The 14,983-nt window shown below is 41.4% G+C and overlaps 1 protein-coding gene and 1 non-coding gene across 3 annotated transcripts in view; one reads left to right on the forward strand and one right to left on the reverse strand.

The window, feature by feature from the left end:
- FAM222B (family with sequence similarity 222 member B) overlaps positions 1-14,983 on the reverse strand; it is a 57,319-nt gene that overhangs the window by 30,575 nt on the left and 11,761 nt on the right. The window contains exon 1 of one of the 2 annotated variants that reach the window (XM_052657239.1): positions 5,102-5,240. The exons of the other annotated variant lie outside the window; for it this stretch is intronic. The gene's annotated coding sequence lies outside the window, so the exon portion shown is untranslated. Of the gene's footprint in view, positions 1-5,101; positions 5,241-14,983 lie in introns of those variants that run through there. 2 annotated transcript variants of the gene reach the window in all.
- On the forward strand, positions 6,773-6,845 carry TRNAV-UAC (transfer RNA valine (anticodon UAC)). The gene has a single exon. It is a non-coding gene; the product is annotated as a tRNA-Val (tRNA).

The following is a 14,983-nucleotide window of genomic DNA, read 5'->3' on the forward strand; positions in this document are numbered from 1 at the left end:
GACTTCACTTTCACTTTCAATAATTGCTTATGATTCTCCTATGAAGCAACACCGATGCTGAGTAAATCACTCCAATTCTGCAAGTGGCATAAAATCTGATTTTCTCTCAGATCAGCAACTGATCCTCAAAACCACTTTGCTGAGTGCCAAGAAGTAGCGATTGGTTATGAAACCTTGCCTTTTAGATCTACTGGAATATTCAGCTGATCTTCAACAACAACAAAAGCAAGGGGTAGGAGTTGGGGGGAGACATTTTCCAACTAAACAGCACTTAAAGCAATCCTCAGTTTTGAATTTATAATTTACAGTACTTCTTTGATTACAACCCAATGTGTACATGGATTTTAGCCAACAGCTCCAATCAGGAGAATCCACAGAGCCCAGTGTTAGAAGAGGGGTTTACTTTGGTAATAGTTCTTCTTTGAATTGACTACCTACAGCCTGTCCATATAGGATGAACAATTTGCATATCTGTGGGACAAGAAGACACCAACAAAGGAAACATGCCAGTGTCGAGGGTTAGTTTATCTACGATTTACCTGGAAAATCTCAGTTCTCCATAGGACCTTGGTATAATTAGGTCCTATAACAACGGTCAAGTCTTAAAATATTAAAACAAACCATCTCAAGGAGACAAAACTGAGCTAAACCAAGCTGGTGGCAACCTCACCTACTTGGCTCTTGAATGATCAGACAAACATAATCAGTTTGTTCAGCTGGAAAACAGCAGTTAAGAAGCAGAGGAAGTTAAAGCTATTGCTTAAAAATATGGCCTACGAATATCTTTGGACTTGTCTATACTTTGCCTGTTTGCCTTTCTGCATGAATAATCAAGAACTGACTGTTTTCTCTGATCAAGAATGAATCCGTAACTATTAGAGTTCTCCCTGTATATTGGTAAAGGTGCCTCCTGCCCTTTCCAGCTAGGCTTACATGAAACAAACTCAGTCTATGACTAAACTTGATCTAATGAGCCAGTGTGATGATCCCCGCTCCCTCTCCCCACCCATCCATCAGGACAAAATATAATAAAACTTCAATCTGGCCTTTCCTTTCTATCTCTCTCTATCACTCTTCCAGCATCTCATCTTGAACATTCCTCCTTCTCTTGACTGATAATGGCATCTTGGGTCTTTGGATTCTCTTTACAACAACAGAAATTAAAAACAGCTTCTCAGGGCAGAGATAGGAAACTTTCAATCATTTCAAACAGGGACCCTGGAAGGAGTTCTTTAAGAAGAGAACCAAACATACTAGAAATTCAGAGCAGGGAAGAATTCAGAGACCTTGGCTTTGGGTCTGGCTTCACTACTAAATCACTTTCTAAGTTATTTAGACATTCTTGAGGCATTAGTTTTCCCAACCTCAGAGAAATGCTGAGACCACTAAGAGACTGCTTACTTAATTCACTGGATGAAAACTAATCCAAAAGTAAAAATATTTATGTTAATACTGGAAAGGATTCTTGGGCTGAAGGAACTCTTGTCTTAACCTTTTATGAGTTGTTATGTAATTATTCCCTACAATCCCACATTTAATTTCAAAGTATAATATGTACTCAAAGTACCAAATAATTCCTAATTCCTTTTAGCCAGGCTCAGCTTCTCTTCTATTACTATATATATTTACAGATAATGAAATCACTAATTAAGCAAAATTCTAAGATATGGCCAAACAAAAGGACTGTCCATTATTCACAGAATGCTAACACAGAGGAGAAAGTTGGGGGAGGGAGCAAAGGCCTGGATTCTAAGAAAACAGATGAGCTATTTGGGTGTTTGGCTTAAAAAAAACAAAGCAAAAACAAAAAGATGGATTAACAGTTTATATCTAAAAGGCAACTCTATTTTAAATGGCTCTAACAATCCCATAATAAGCACAGTATCAAACACAGTCAGGGTAATTAATTCAGTGGACTCTTCCCCTTTCACCGCCAGATTGAACAGCTCTGAGGATAATCTCCTTCATTCTCCCAGGGCTCAGTTGGAAGATTCATTATTTATGCCCTCAATTGTTTACTCTGTCCTATTTTTCCATCCATCCAGGCCCAAGGGCAGTGTTATCACTGGCCTGTTTCCAAAATGAATGTATTAGTTCCCTGCCTTACTAGTTACAAACCCAAAGATAATCAAACAGTGGTTATCTTAACACTGGAGAGCAACCCCACCCCACCACTTGATCCAGGAGAGAAGTTAATGACAATGCTGACCCCGGTTACCAAAAGCTGTGATTTCAGATGGATGAAATGAAACACATCAGTTTTTCTAGTCTTTCTGTTTTTCTTCAACCACTGAGCGACATGTATGCACATCCAACAGGATTCTTGAAGGGCAGTACCATTAGAAAGACAGCTCTGGCCCTCACCAAGAGCAGACCTGTAAACTATGAAGGATTGAACTGATTGAGATGCACTTTGCCTAGCAACCATTCATTAGGAAGAGTTCAGTAACTCACCAGCAATCAATTCCGTGTCCTTATCTAAGCCATAAACAGATAACAGACTCCACCAAGTCCTCTACCCTCTGGATTCAGACAGCAAACAACTTCCTTAAAAGACTCAGCTTGCAAAAGTCAACCCTTGGAGGAGGGGGTTGTGCTTAAACACACACAAAATATTGTCTCAGACACCTGACTGACAAAGCTGAATAGCTAAAAACTACCACCAGTCACATCTCCATATGAATGCATTCATTGTCTCTAAATAAGTCTCCCACACTGCAGCATTCCTAGGTCTTTTTGCCTCTAGTATTTTCTCACCTTGAGCAAGTCTTTCCTAGTTTCAAATCTGACAACACTCAAGCTGATTATCATGAGAATCAAACAACGCCAAGGGTCCAATGTTTTCCTTCACCTTCTCAAGGGGATCACTTTATACTTCAGATGTGAATGGAGGATTGGGCTTGAGTCTCCCTTTAGAGAGACCATAGGGCCCTCTTAAAAAAGAAAAAACACACCCTAAGCTGTGACTCACAGAAATAAACAGGATAAAAACAGATTGCTAAAGAAAAATCAGCGAACTGAACCTCAACAGCACCATGTCCCCTTAACTTAAGAGATTATGGGATATCACGGCTTCATATAATTGTTTCCTCGCAAATGACCAAATCTGAATTTCCATCCTCCTTAAATGATACCTAGAGATCAGTATAGATACACACCTATCATTAGTTCTATACATAGCCTTTTGTCTCCTGGGGAAAATTCTTTGGGGAAATCACTGCACCGTGCAAAATATAGATTACACAAATCTGTCAAGAAAATAGAAATATAAAAACATTAAGTGAGCCAAGTGTAATGTAACTTTATAAAGCTGTATTAGCTGCTCACTCATGAGGAGACAAAAAATAACACCTAGATATCAAATAGGAGGTTATTAGTAGAAGCAAGTTGAAGTGGTGGTATATGCTTTAACATGGCCTCCAAGTGGATTTTGTCACTTTCTCAGGTTACCATATAGTTTAGACATCAAAGTGCACTTTGTTTTATACAATAGCTAGCTGCCAAAGCTTCAAAGTGATTTTTAACAGTTCATTCTCAGTAACAAGTTGGGTAAGACAACATCTGGGGTATACTCTTTGCCTTTCAATTTAAATATGATTCATGGAGTCTTAAGGGATAAATGGGTAATAAACTAAAAACCCAAAATCTAACAAAGGTTTACTATGAATCTACTTTTTTTGCACAACTCTGTATTAAGGCTGCTTCAGATTAAAAAAAAAACAAAACTATAATAAGTTTCCTGATCCCTAGTTAAGTTTCCACAATTGAACCGATTTCCTATCCCATCATCCCTATTCTTTATCATATTTGCTTTTACCCCAAACTGCTCCTTATTGATTAGAGATAAAAATAAACCAATGCAAAGAAGAAACATTAATCCATCTTAAAACTAAAAGAGCTCCAGCATACCAATTCTATCTTCAAAACTGAACTCCAGTTAGAACAATTTCTGGAAACTGAACCCGGATTACAAGAATGAACTCTCAACATTTCAATTAATATTTACCAAAGTGCTGCCAAAAAAAAAGACATTCATCCCTTCAGGCATAATAGCTCTTTTCTAATCAACATTTGGATAAATCTGGTCCAAACACTTTTGGTGAAAACGCCCAGTTAAAGCAAGTTTACCATGAACAATGCCACTGAAAACACACAACACACACACACATCCTTTGTTGCCATCATAAATTTTGAGTTTTACCTCTTCAACTGGTATCTCTCCTCTCTGTTAAAAACCGATAAAGAGGTTCCTGATTTTGGCCGAAGATGAACTGTCCTTCAGGAAGAAGGGATCCCTAAGCTGTAGAAGCCAAGGAACTCAAAACGTAAATATAAATTGTAATGATACAGCCATCTGAATTCATGACGGGGTCCTTTAAAAAAATTAACGACTTAAAATTCATCTGGATTTGTTTAAAGTTTGGTTTTTGACGACAGAAACTAACCCCTCTGAGAGTCTGTGAATGGGAAATATACAGATGGAGAAAAATATGAGACTTTTAAGTTTCAGTAACGGTAAGGAAGTTTGCTTGCTCAAGCTAGGTTTCTCCAACAGGGCTGAGTCCTACACAAAGCCGGTGACACTGTACTTGGGAGAGGGACTTTAGAAGAGTTAATCGCTAACAACTATCAGGATTTCCTTTAACCACCATCTGACGGAGGCTGATCCCTCTTTCCACTAGCACCTCCTTCATTTTCAGACTGTTTTTGCTGATTAAGGCAGTCCCAAGTAGGAAAATGGTGAAGACAGCCTTAATGGACACGGATGCAGAACAGTTTCAAAACCCCACTCCTATCCTAGCCTGTCCTTTCTTTCTTCCGGCTTACTGCATCAGATGCCAAACGAGAAAGGGCTCCTCTTTTCTCTGTTCATTTTACTACGCGACCGACATCTACACATCAGTAAAAAGAGAGGAGAGTCCTGAATCTCCTTACCCAGCTGCAGGGGTGAGATGAAGGGAGGGAAAGAAGAATGAAGGGCAGAATTAGAAAATCAAAATAAACTGATTAGACGTGGAGCTCTTACTTCCCATTCCATTTCCCCTTTTCTCACAAGGTTAAGTCGGCTGAAGTCGGGGTAGGATAGAAAAAGCACACACACCTTGAGCCCTGGAAGGGAGGGGAGGTTCGCTCCGCAGCGCTCGGTGGGGCTCCGGGCTCCGCCCCGCCCGCCTGGGGCACCTCGGCCCTCCTCGGCCCCAGACCGGGAAGACGGAAGAGAAGGGGTTTCTAGCGGTCCCGGCAGGGGGAGGGGGAGGCGGCTGCTCCGGGTGCCAGGCTCTGCGAGCGCAGCACTCCGCGGCGCGCCGACACCCCCTCCCCCAGCCGGCTGCCGCTCGCTCCCCTTCGCCGCCGGAAGCCAGCCCCGCCCCCTCAACTCCATCCCGGCCCTCCGCGAGCCCCCTCCAGTCCGCACAGCCAATGGCGAGCCAGGGAGCCAGCAGAGCGACTCACCCGACAGCCAACTGTGGAGGCCCACTGGGAGGTCAGCCGCCCGGGATAGGCCAGCCACCCGTCGCCCCGGCCCCGGCACGGCTCCTCTTTGTTAGAGCTGCCCCTTCGCTCCAGGCCCCCACCCCAAAGCCGGCAGGCCGGCAGCCCAGCAGCCTGCATCTGGGCCAGGTGATGCCAAGCCCCTTCCCCTGCGCCCCCCGCCCCCGCCCTGCCTGGGTGTGAGGAGTGGCCCCCATCCAGGCAGTACCTCCGTCAGTGCCTCAGACTTGCATAGCAAGAGCCATCCGGAGACCTTCGACAGCAAAAAGACGCTCCCCAGGCCTCCGCCTCACCCTTCTTTTCTCAGACTAATCAACTGCACTCCCTCATAACCGTGCATAGATTCAGGTTTGCATATTAGATCAGCTGCACACATCAATCCACCCTGTCTGAAACTCCTGCTTCCCATGACGCAGAAATTAAGGGGGGAGGGGGACACATATTGGGAAGATATTTATCTGCAAGTTGGTGCGGTGGGAGAAGGGATACAGTAAATCACCTGCAACAAACACCATACACACACACAGCTGGATCCAACCCAGCTCAGATTCAAGTCATCTACATCCAGTTAAACCCAAATAAACCACTCCCTTAGCAGGTTTCAGTACAATTAGGAAACAAATATCTAAGTCCTGTTCAAGCCATACACTTAACATTAGAAAAAACTCTCAGCAATAGCTTCCGCATAACTGGCAGGTTGCATCAACACCTCAATCACTAATGTCAGTGTTAGAAACCTAACACTGCTGGGATGGAATACGCTAAAGATTGTAGAATATTTCCCTAGTTATAGTGGTGAAGCAGTAGAAGGGGTTCGTTTAAGAAAAATAAACAGGTAATGGGGAAGGTAAGTTATTACCTACGTTGTCATTTTTGTCCACAAAGTTCTTGCAACTAATCTACACCACATTCTACAAGTCCACTTAGTTCCCAAGTGCTAATACAACTAAAAAACTAACGTTAAGTAGCCTTTTCTTATATGGAGCTCAAAGCATTTCATATATATATGAACCTCAGTGTTCTGGGAAGATGGAAAAGGAACTGTGTGTCATGCCTATTAAAAGCCAGTTTGGGACTTCCCTTGTGGCTCACCTGCTAAAGAATCCGCCTGCAGTGCGGGAGACCTGGTTTCAATCCCTGGGTTGGGAAGATCCCCTGGAGAAGAGAAAGGCTACCCACTGCAGTATTCTGGCCTGGAGAATTCCATGGACTGGGTAGTCCAGGGGTCGCAAAGAGTCACACATGACTGAACAACTTTCACTCACTCACTCTTGGGATTTCCTCGGTGGTCCAGTGGCTAAGATTCTGCACTTACAATGCAGAGGGCCCAGGTTTGATCCCTGGTCAGGGAACTAGATCCCACACTTTCACAACTAAGAGTTCAGGTGCCTCAACTAAAAATCCTGTATGCTGCAACTAAGACCTAGTGCAGCCAAATAAAAAATATTTTAAAAAAAAGGCCAGCCCTTTTTTCTAACCCAAAGTAAAAGGCTTGGGCTTAAATAGATTTCTGGAGAAACTTCATTAGTCTCAGAGACTAGGTTCCAGATAAAAAGAACTAAGCGTGAAATTTTTTTTATTTTAAATACTGCCCACAAAAGTGTCCTCATTAGCTAATGAGTCTATTCCCTCCCCATATACACCTGAACTACCAAAAATCCTCAAAAGCACAAAAACAGTTACAGCTCTCCATAGTGTTGGTCACTCAGTTGTGTCCGACTCTTTGCAATCAACAGACTGTACCACTGGTCAGAATGGCCATTAAAAAGTCTACAAACAACAAATGCTGGAGAAGATGTGGAGAAAAGGAAATCGTCCTACACTGTTGGTAAGAATGTAAATTGCTGAAGCCACTATGGAGGAAAAAAAGAGTACGGTGGTTCCTCAAAAAGCTATAACTAACAGTTGCTATATGATCCCGTAATTCCACTCTTGGACACATATCCAGACAAAATTGTAATTTGAAAAGATACATGCACTCCCCTCCATGTTCACAGGAGCACTATTTATAAAAGCCAAGACATGGAAGCAGCGCAAATGTCCATTAACAGACAAAGGGATAAAGAAGATATGGTACACAGAAGAAGTGGGATGCTGCTCGGCCAGAAAAAGAATGAAAGAATGCCATCTGCAGCAACGCAGACGGACCTAGAGATGCTCACACTAAGTGAAGTAAGCCAGAGACAAACTCCACACGACTCATACGTGGGGTCTAAAAGATGCAAATGAAGTTAATTTACAAAACAGGAACAGACTCACTGACAGAGAGAGCAGACTTGAGGCTGCCGAGGGGGAGGGCAGAGGGGAGGGATGGACTGGGACTAGGGTGGGGTTAGGAGATGCAAACTATCATATGCAGAATGAATACACAGCAAGGTCATACTGGATACAGCACAGGGAACTGTATCCAATACCCTGTAATAACCATAACGGCAAAGGAAAAAAACCTTTGTTCTTAAAAAATAAATAAGCAAATAATTAAAAAGGCATTTTTCCCCCATAAAGACCTGCCAGTGCCATTTTATAAAATTCAAACACCCAAGAGACAGAACGCACACTTTGACAGGAAAATTTATTACTTACTAGACTTAAAGAGAACACATCTGAAACAACAAGTGTGAGAGCTATCTGGGGAGGAGAAAAAAAGACAATGCCTTGACTATTATTTCAATGTAGCAAGGTACTAACGTTTTTTTAACTGGCTGCACTTTCTCTTTCAGACACTAGAGGGAAGTATAAACTCCATTCACTGTATTCGGGAATTCAATTTATTCATTTATTCACGGACTCCGGTTTCCCTGCTGGCTCAGACAGTAAAGGATCTCCCTGCAATGCAGGAGACCTGAGTTCGATCCCTGGGTTGGAAAGATCCCCTGGAGGAGGGCATGGCAACTCACTCCAGTATTCTGTCTGGAGAATCACCACTGATAGAGGAGTCTGGCCGGCTACACTCCATGGGGTCACAAAGCATCGGAGGCAACTAAGCACACATTCATTCACTCATTCACCACATATTTATTGCATTCCTTGTTGTTGTTCAGCTGCTAAGTTGTGTCCAGCTCTTTGAAACCCCATGAACTGCAGCACGCCAGGCTCCTCTGTCCTCTACTATCTCCCTGAGTTTGCTTAAATTCATGTTGATTGAGTTGGTGATACTATCTAACCACTACTGCATTCCTACATACCAGGAACATTATAGACCCCAAAGACAAAAAAACGAATAAGCTATGATCTCTGTCTTCAACGTGCTTACTCTAGTGAAGGAAGACACCAGTTTAACAAACAAACAAACAAAAAAAGGCCACCACGACAGAGAATGCACATGAGAACCAAACCCCAACTTCTGCAAGACTGTGGGTTTGGGAAGGACAACTTGGCAGAGGGAGGAAAAAACATGTATCCATATAATCATTCATACTAGACAAATAAGATTACTCAAACTGGCTTATTCTCATATTAACTATATTCCCATCTTAATTTAAATGGAAATACCTACACTTAGGAAGTATCTTTCAACTGTTATCTACAGAAAGTAGGAGAACGAGGCATTAACATTGTGGAAGATTTGCTAAAATATCTAGTTGGCTAGGTTTCAAAATCAATTGTACCCAGTTTAAAAGCATGAAGGTAACAGATACAGTTGGAGTTAAGATTGCTTAAAGGATTATAAAAATTCTTATTTGAGATCAGGATAAATTACACTACACCCCCTGAAAAGAGTATGTCAAGGATAAATAAGTACAAGTTTCCTAAATGTGTTCTGTCTTCACAAATTAAGTTTCCCAAATTAGGAAACAGAATACTCTGAAAATTAGCTTCCATCAGTGCTTGTGGAAAGCCTCTGTAGAGAGACATCTTGGTTGCCAAATCATTTCCCCATCTAAATAATTTAAGCCTACACAGGAAAGACAAAAACTTTAGCTGATAAAGCAGAATTAAAACTCAAAGTCACCAAAGGGCAATGGAAACTTTTGTGGGGTGTATTCTTCCCTAATCCTCAAAATGACTGCTCCATCTTTTGCTATGGTTTGGGATGTTTGGATTGTGTGTATTGGGGGTGGAGAGTTGGAGAGAAGGAACAAGTTGTTGATTTCTCATACTGATGGAGCACAGCACATGGTAGAAAAAGTAAAAGCCAACATCCTGAAAAAAGTTTCACACACATACACAAAATGAGACAGCAAACTTGTGAATCAAGCATGATTTGGCATCTTTAAATGCACAGCCAATTCTCCTCTAGTGCCAAAGCCAATGGCTTCTCCTGTAGATAAAATGGCACAGTTCCTGAAAAAGCCCTGGACGCTGTTTCCCCACAATCCTATAATCTGTCAGAAGACAGAAAACAAAAAGAAGGCTCTGCCAGCCAGAAAAAGCAAATTATAACCAACACAGAGCCAACACTTTACTTCAGACAGAAGGAGCTTTTCTATGCGTCTTTGGAAGGAGAGAGACAAAAGAAGCTTACCATTGCTCAAATAACCAAGGCAAAACATTTGAACCAAATATCATCTGGGATAAGCATTTGATGCAATAGCCTGCTTTCTCACTTCTTATACACAGTCTTAAAGTATATCTGCAGCATTTATGATAAAGAATTGGCTACAAAATACAAAGAACTTATACACATCAATGAGAAACAGAAACAACCGAAAGGGAAAATAGCAGCTGTGTGAAATACCTACTCTGGGAAAGAAACAGTTAAGTAGAAAGGATACCAGTAGGTCAACCACAAATCAAATTTGAAGGAACTAAAATAAGAATTTAAGATGAACCTTTACCTAAGAATCTGAAGCCAATCACTGAGTTTACACTGAGCAAAGCAGATGATAGAAGCAAGTAGCAGAAAGCCTAAATACAACCTCATAAGTAAATCTTCTCCAAGAAAGAAAGCTTACTTACTCAAATGTCTTTGCTGGGGAAGCAGACCATTCAGGGACCCCCTTTCCAAACACCAAATGCAGAAATAAAGCAAATAATGTCTGGGTGTGGCAAAACAAGTACACTAGTACAGGCTTCCCATCAGAGAGGAACAGAAACCTAAACCTTTTACTTGCCCTTGATACAAAGAGGTAATGGATTGTGGAACTGAAATTCCAAAAAAAAAAAAAAAAAAAGATTTCAATTCCAACCTACATAAAGCTAAGAACTTCACGCCAGTTTGTTTTCAAATCGGCAATACACAGGTCCCCACTGGAAAAAAAAAAAGGGGGGGGAAGGGGGCTTCCCTGGCGGCTCAGTTGGTGAACAATCTGCCTGCAATGCAGGAGACCCAGGTTCAGTCCTTGGGTGGGGAAGATTCCTTGGAGAAGGGAATGGCAACCCACTCCAGTATTCTTACCTGGGAAATAGCATGGAAGAGTATGGTAGGATCACATGGGATCAAAAACAGTTGGACATGACTTAGCAACTAAACTACCACCACTGAAAAAAAAAAACAATACACAAGATCCCAACTGAGCTGTCAGCAGGGTAAAGTTCTGAGCAGACTATTGCTTAACCATTTCCCTTATCATTTTAAACATCAAAAGGACCACATCTCAGTTTTCCTCCATTGTTAATGCCACTTTACAGGCTGAGAAAAATTTAGTTCATCAGATTCAAATTTCAGGCATTTCCTAAGTACATTACAGGTAATGATGCCACTGATTCTATATTTAGACGCAGGTGTGGAACAAAGAGTGCCAGTTTTGCCTGAAATGGCACCGTACCCTTCTTTAAATTCTAACTGCAGCCATCACCTAAGCCTGCATTAAAACGTCTATATGGTGTCGCCTAAAATAAATTAAAATGCTTTTTCAACGCTTTTTTTGAGTGGTTCTATTGATTGACTGTGACATTTTAAATATAGATAATAAATCACTCCCACCAGTCCTTTAAACAGTCAGCATTTTAACTGCTTATAGGGTGGCCCTCACAGCCTCACTTGAATCAAAAAGCCAAGATGGTAAAAACTCTTGTCATATGAATCCTCTAAAATGGTAACATAATAAACCTTTGGGCAATAATCTCTTTAATAAAAAGTTGTGTCATCATGTTTCCATTATTGTTACATTTCAGAAATTAGGATAGCAGGATTTTCCAAATCCTGAGCTATTTTCTCTGCAAATAGTATTTATAAAAATATATCACCTTTCTCAAAAGGAACTTAAGGGCTCTAACAGACAGTATGTTGCTAATTTTCACAACATCCCAATAAAGAACTATTATTTAGCATTTATATCACACTTTAACTTGCAAAAGTGTTTTAGAATTATTTTCATTAGTAGTCATGCCTCACAACCGCCCACTGAGCTAAACTGGTCCTGTTATCCTCATTTGACAGCTGAGAAAACTGATGTATCGTAAGGCCAAGGTCAAGTCAGTCTGCCTTTCCAAGACCAGGAACCTGATCCTTAAAGGCAGTCTCATTCATTCAGCAGTGTATGTGTACTGTTCATAATGCTCATTAAACTCGGTTTTTAGAAAACAGAAATCTACCTAAAATGATGGTACAAAAACACTAAAATTGTAATGCTTTGATGAAAATATATAACCACATTGGAAGACAAATAGGTAAGGATTTAGTAATACAGACACAGGAAGTTTTTAGAAATAGCCTCCCAAACCTCGATGTCATCAGGCAAAACTGAAATGCTTTTCATCCCATTTGCTCCCTCCATCCACTACAATCAGACTTCTGTCACCACCATTCCAATGAGTAATTCTACTCAAGATTACCAATAATCTCTAGGTTGCCAAATCCCCCACAGGTACTCCTCTTATCTGAGACAGCATTCGATATCATAGGGCTCTCCTCCCTTCTTTACATATTCTTTACTTGGCTTCCATAACATCACTCTTTCAGGTTTTCCGCCTACCTCACTGGCTGGTCCTCTGTCACACCTCTCTTCTCTAGACACAAACCATTCTAAGTGACTGCCTGACTGAATTCCACGACTTCAACTTCTATCTACGAGCTGATGATCTCTGACTCTACAATTCCAGCCCCGGCTTCTCCCCAGAACGCCAGGCTTTTCTACCCAACTACACTATAGCTCCAGGTGGCTGTCTAACAAACAGCTCAAACTTGACATGACCAAAACAGAATTCCTGACAAATATATTTTGCCACAGTCTTACCCATCTCAATAATCACCATTTACCTATCTAGCTCTCCAGCCAATAAATGCAGAACCTATGCATGATTTCTCACTCTGCCTCACTCCCTCTGGCTACTGACAATCCCTGAGCAAGCCCTGTCAACTTCACTTCCAAAAGATATCCCAAATCCTTCTACCTTCCTACAGTTCTTCAGCCATCTCCCGAGTCCTAGTCACCATCATCTCGTCTGATTTAGTACAACAGTCTTGTAAGCCAGTCCCCTTGCCTCCACTCTTGATCCCTCTACAATCCAGTTTCACATAGTAACCAGAGTAATAACTTTTTAAAATTACAAATCAACTCACATCATATCCCTACTTAAAAGTGTCCAAAGGAAGCAGACCACTCGAGCTGTCAATGTCATCTGCCTTCTGGCCGCTTCTTGCACCATATCCCTCTCACTTACCATATTCAAAGCCACATCGGCCTTATTTCTGCTCCTCTAACATATGAAACACTACCATGGGCAAGAATCCCTTAGAAGAAATGGAGTAGCCATCAAAGTCAACAAGAGAGTCTGAAATGCAGTACTTGGACGCAATCTCAAAAACAACAGAATGATCTCTGTTGTTTCCAAGGCAAACCATTCAATATCACAGTCATCCAAGTCTACGCCCTGACCAATAACGCTGAAGAAGCTGAAGTTGAACAGTTCTATGAAGACCTACAAGACCTTCTAGAACTAAAACCCAAAAAAGATGTCCTCTTCACTATACGGGACTGGAATGAAAAAGTAGGAAATCAAGAAATACCTGGAGTAATGAGCAAATTTGGCCTTGGAGTACAAAATGAAGCAGGGCAAAGGCTAACAGTTTTGCGAAGAGAATGCACTGGTCATAGCAAACACCCTCTTCCAACAACACAAGAGAAGACTCTACATATGGACATCACCAGATAGTCAATACCAAAATCAGACTGATTATATTCTTTGCAGCCAAAGATGGAGAAGCTCTATACAGTCATCAAAAATAAGACGGGGAGCTGACTGTGGCTCAGATCATGAACTCCTTATTGCCAAAGTCAGACTTAAATTGAAGAAAGTAGGGAAAACCACTAGAGCATTCAGCTATGATCTAAATCAAATCCCTTACGACTATACAGTGGAAGTGACAAATAGATTCAAGGGATTAGATCTGATAGAGTGCCTGAAGAATATGGACAGAGGTTCATGACAGTGTACAGGAAGCAGTGATCAAGACCATGCCCAAGAAAAAGAAATGCAAAAAGGCAAAATGGTTATCTGAGGAGGTCTTACAAACAGTATGAAAAGTAGAGAAGCTATGAAAAGTAGAGAAGCAAAAGGCAAAGGAGAAAAGGAAAGATACACCCACCTGAATGCAGAGTTCCAAAGAATACCAAGGAGAGATAAGAAAGCCTTCCTCAGTGATCAATACAAAGTAGAGGAAAACAATAAAATGACAAAGACTAGAGATCTCGTCAAGAAAATTAGAGATACCAAGGGAAATTTTCATGCAAAGATGGGCACAATAAAGGACAGAAATGGTATGGCCCTAACAGAAGCAGATGATTTTAAGAAGAGGTAGCAAGAATACACTGAGGAACTAAACAAAAGATCTTCACGACCCAGATAACCACGATTGTGTGCTCACTCACCTAGGGCCAGACACCCTGGAATGTGAATTCAAGTGGGCCTTAGGAAGCATCACTACAAACAAAGCTAGTGGAGGTGATGGAATTCCAGTTGAGCTATTTCAAATCCTAAAAGGTGAAAGTGCTGCACTCAATATGCCAGCAAATTTGGAAAACTCAGCAGTGGCCATAGGACTGGAAAAGGTCAGTGTTCATTCCAATCCCAAAGAAAGGCAATGCCAAAGAATGCTCTAACTACCACACAATTGCACTCATCTCACACACCATCAAAGTAACACTCAAAATTCTCCAAGCCAGGCTTCAGCAGTACGTGAACTGTGAACTTCCAGATGTTCAAGCTGGTTTTAGAAAAGGCAAAGAAACCAGAGATCAAATTGCCGATATCAGTTGGATCATTGAAAAAGCAAGAGAATTCTAGAAAAACATTTACTTCTCCTTTACTGACTATACCAAAGCCTTTGACTGTGTGGATCACAACAAACTGAGGGAAATTCTTCAAGAGATGGGAATACCAGACCACCTGACCTGCCTCCTGAGAAAATGCAGGTCAAAAAGCAACAGTTAGAACTGGACATGGAACAACAGACTGGTTCCCAATTGGGAAAGGAGTACGTCAAGGCTGCATATTGTCACCCTGCTTTTTTAACTTATATGCAGAGTACATCATGAGAAACGCTGGACTGGATGAAGCACAAGCTGGAGTCAAGATTGCTGGGAGAAATATCAATAACCTCAGATAT

This window comes from Budorcas taxicolor, chromosome 19 (assembly GCF_023091745.1).
Source record: "Budorcas taxicolor isolate Tak-1 chromosome 19, Takin1.1, whole genome shotgun sequence".
NCBI classification, from domain to species: Eukaryota; Metazoa; Chordata; class Mammalia; order Artiodactyla; family Bovidae; genus Budorcas; species Budorcas taxicolor.